The sequence below is a fragment of the Aptenodytes forsteri genome, unplaced genomic scaffold (genome assembly GCF_000699145.1).
Source record: "Aptenodytes forsteri isolate BGI_AS27 unplaced genomic scaffold, ASM69914v1 Scaffold58, whole genome shotgun sequence".
NCBI classification, from domain to species: Eukaryota; Metazoa; Chordata; class Aves; order Sphenisciformes; family Spheniscidae; genus Aptenodytes; species Aptenodytes forsteri.
In genome coordinates, this window is record NW_008794093.1 from 2562608 (window position 1) to 2567196 (window position 4589).

Sequence of the window (4589 nt, forward strand, 5' to 3'; positions counted from 1 at the left end):
AGCTATATGCTCTAAATATGGAAAAGGAGGTGAATGGAGAGATCCTAACCTTTTTGCTAAAAGGCATGAAAAGAGCCACACAAGGCAGAAATGCAGCAGCATTACAAAGAAACATCATATGGAAAAAACTCTCCTTGGAAAGAGCTGAGTGCTCCTCTTCCTTTAATCTGGAGTCTCAGTTTGGAAATAACATTATACTGAGAGGCAACATGATTGGTTTCAAATTGTACTTTTTTTCCTCTGATACTTATTTTTTAAAATTAGTATAAAATCTCCTGTGACTCCTGTGCTTACTCACTCTGTAAGTCCAGATAATTTCATTAATATTGGCAAGAGACTGAACACAACCAAAAAAAAAACCCCAACCACTACATTCCTCCTCTGCCGTTCAGGAGTAAGACAAACAGAAAGTAGATGTCAAGAAAGTGAGAAGGAAAAAGGTAGCACAAGAAATTCACAAATTTTCCTTTCTGGGTTTTTCTTGGCTGAAAATCCTGAGACTGCACTGAAAATCTCAGCATTCACTTACAGCCATGCTAAAGCTTGAGAAACCAGACAGTCAGAGGTGGCCTGGGCAAGTTGGGAACTGAGCACGATCAGTAGAGAGAGAATATTAAAGCTTGTGGGATCTCACTACTTTACCGTTGGGAGAGGGCAGGGTACAAAGCACTCAAGGTTTGACTCATGCTGGTTGCTTGTCCTCAGTTCTGGGCGAGATGAGCCATTTTATCCAGTGGGTATTAGCCATCAGATAGAAAGCAAAGCACAGAAACCCCAAATCTGGGGGAAGAAGGCAGATAACGTTCAAAGCATCTACTTTCAAACCAACCCACTGCATACCAGCTGAGGATATAGCCCATTGCAGGGCACGTCTGCAGAAAGTTGAAAATACATTGCATCTTCTAACCAACTGTAATCCTAATATTCTTTCTTCTGTTAATTAGTAGCTGTTACCAGAAAGGCACGGGGGAAATACAAAGTGTCACATAACTAGGAGCATCCTGCTTGCAAGTGTCTCAGTTCTTTACTTAATACAGTAGCAAAGTAGTAGTTCATGCTTCTGTCTCAGGATAAAACCAAAAATACTCGCAAAAAGTAAAGGAGGATCCTGCGGGAAATGCATTCTTGCTCTGCACTCTATTTTTTCATGGTAACCAGGTGTAGCTCATTACTTCAGGCTTACACAGTAGTGGATATAGGTGTGTGCAAGCATCCTTGTTCAAACCTGCCCTGCTGACAGATAATTTTAACACCCATTCATTTTCTGCAAAAGGACTGCATTTGTAGTAGACTTTTCTATGAGAGCACATGAAACTTTTTAAACACACACACAGCAAAATGGGCAAAAACGTGAAAGCAATGCCCATCACACTGAGCACCATGGTGCGGAGCGGTGGCAGTGGGAGAAGGCATGTTCCCCAAGCAGCACGTCATCTCATCTTGCTTTCCCCTATACCATGAAGATCTACCCAAAGAAAATATTTTCATAAGCATTCATCAAGGAAACATTGTGCGAGTCATACTGGCTTTAGTGTAATACCATAACATGTGGCTGCTAATAAGGATATTTCTGAATTTATGCTGGCAGGTCTTCAGAGATGGGAGGTAAGACCGAGACCCTGAGAAGCAACACAGCTTTGGTGTAAAAACCCAGCTCCGCAAGGCTGCAAAAGCGTCAATTGTTCAGCATGATTTTAAGCCCCAAAAAGCTTCAGTGGACCGTGACAGAGTGACAAAACACAGCTAAAAGCCATGATGCTGACTCCAGATACATTCTCCAGCACCTTCAAAACCTTACCCTGAGAACTGACACAACTTGATATCCTTTCAGTTGTGGCTTTCGAGCCTGTTGCCTAGACAATATTAATTAATCCTGTTTAACAAATAATGGCAGAGTTGCTAAGTAGCAGTCATAGGTAATAATTAAAACAAAACTGTGTTGAGCTTGCTCAGCTGTGAAATACTAGTTCTTACATAAGGCTAGGATGTAATACGAGATGATCCAATCGCATCTTAGAGAAGCTGTTAAAAAGGTATTATGTCCAATGAGGCAGGGAAGTTGAGACCATTCCATGTAAATCAGGGCTGAGATTTTTATAGCGCAGAGAATTTCAGTGAAAGCAGAAAAAAAATGCATTTCTAAATTAGAAATGGACTGAATTTTCTCAGTGTCCAATAAATTGATAAAAATTCAGACAAATTCAGGACATATTTCTGGCCCCAGAATAATAAAACCAGCTTCTTTTCACTGTTTGCTAGGTGAAATGTTTCAGTGTTTGTCATCATAACTGACCCAGTCTTAACGGTATACAAAAGATTTCCCAACCTGACCATGAAATGGAAGGTCCTTTTACAGATCAAGCAAAATGCATAAAATCATCCCAAAAGTAAGCTGGCATTACTGTATAGTAAATAAGCTGGATTTTCTCAATAATCCTCACTCTATATCAGAAATATTTTTCATTGGATTATAAAAGTTCTACTCAGTAGACGGAGATGGATAAAACACTGTACTGAAGTTTCCACTAGTTATTCCTCAATCTGAAGAAGGAAGAAGGATGCTTGCCTCATTTTGAGGAAAATTTAAGAAGGACATGAACACCCCCAGTGAAGACTAAGTTAGTGTCTCCCATAACAACAAAACAAACGTCCGAACATTTAATGAGATGAGACTTCGAAAAACGACTCTGCCTTAACAGAGCCCAAGGTTTTGGTTTCTGCAACTCTTTGGCACTTCTGAAAGCATCTCTGTTTGATATTGAAGATCTTCTGTTTGATATTGAAGTCCAGGGCTCCCCCAGAGTGCTGGCAAGTGCTCTGTATCACTTAGTAAGTAGGTGCCAAATGTGTAAGGCTTTTCAGTTCAAATATCACTTGAAGTAAGATATAGAAAAAATAAGAGCAGGCAATGGTTTATAAGTAAGCCAAGATCAATATTGTTTCACAGACTAATTTTTAAAAGCAACAGCAAAAATAAAACCAACCAAGCCATCCATTTCTCAAATGAAGGCTTTGTGAATAGAGAATTAAAATCCCCAAGGTTTCTCATTTTTTAGGAAAATTATTTTCTCTTTAAAGTCACTTCCTCTGTCACCCTTGGTTGCAAAAATTTCTCATAACTCCCTTTAAACCTTCTATGCAAACAAGTGAACATTTACCACTGTTGTCTTAAATATTTGCTTTAGTCAGGTCTACAATGACTTCAGCTTTCATGTCAAATATGACATTGATGAAGTTGCACATGATTTGAATAATGTTGTTCTGCTGCAAACACCATTTGCAAAGTTTATGTCCTTTCCTAGGAACAAGGGGCAGCTATTTTAGCGGTACTTTCCAGCCTCCATCTTCAGTGGGATGCAATGGAAAGACAGGTACAAAGCCATTTTCCTACGTAATTTGTTAGGGAACTGAAAAATCTGCAGGCATCATTAAGCATAAAACTACTAAGCACCTTGGGATGCTTAGTTGTATGAAACAATCTGAAAAAAACTGTTCTGTAACTGCATATCAGATTTAGAACTGAATTCTGAAAAACCAAAGAGCTTATCTGCCTCTCCTGACTTTGCAAAATGGACAGAGAAGCTCACTAGAAAAGATTCCCATGAGATTTCTGTCACTTCTGCTTTCAGTCATAGTGAGATACTAGAAGACCAGCCTCTAATACAGATTTTTTTTTTTAATTTTTTTTTCTTCTTCACTTACATACCAGGAACCAGAAGACAGACTGAGGAACAATTTGCTTCAGCACTTTCATAATGGTTGGTCTGAGAAAAAAAATTAGAGAGAAGGATGTACTACTCCCCATCACATTAAATCTGCTTGCTCATTCTCAATAACTATGAAAAGTACTGGGAGAACTGCAAGTCAGAAAAAGACGTAAATTTTCTTGAGTGACTAATAAAAATTTTATTTATTTGCCTCTAGCTCCATTTTCATGGGAAGGTCCTTCAGCATAATGGTTGGTCTGAGAAAAAAAATTAGAGAGAAGGATGTACTACTCCCCATCACATTAAATCTGCTTGCTCATTCTCAATAACTATGAAAAGTACTGGGAGAACTGCAAGTCAGAAAAAGACGTAAATTTTCTTGAGTGACTAATAAAAATTTTATTTATTTGCCTCTAGCTCCATTTTCATGGGAAGGTCCTTCCTTTAGAAAATAAGTTACATTACTTATGATTCAGCACATGAATGGGTAGGCAACATGGGAGATTATGAATAAGATTCCTTATTATTAAATGGCCATAAATGCACCCACTTGAATAAAGCTTTGAAAGAGCAATCCGTCATCAGATTTTAGGCTAGTCTAGATTTGCGTGACTTGCACAAAGCCAGCCCCACCTTCCAGTTCACAGTCACATTTAGTTCTTCTCAAATCGGGTCAAGTTCTCCTCACTTCACTATTGATGTTGAATCAAAAAGAACTTAATCATAGAATCATAGAATCATAGAATAATTTAGGTTGGAAAAGACCCTTAAAATCATCAAGTCCAACTGTAAACCTAACACTGCCAGCTCTACCACTAAACCCTATCCCTAAGCACCACGTCTCCACGCCTTTTAATCATCTCCAGGGATGGTGACTCAACC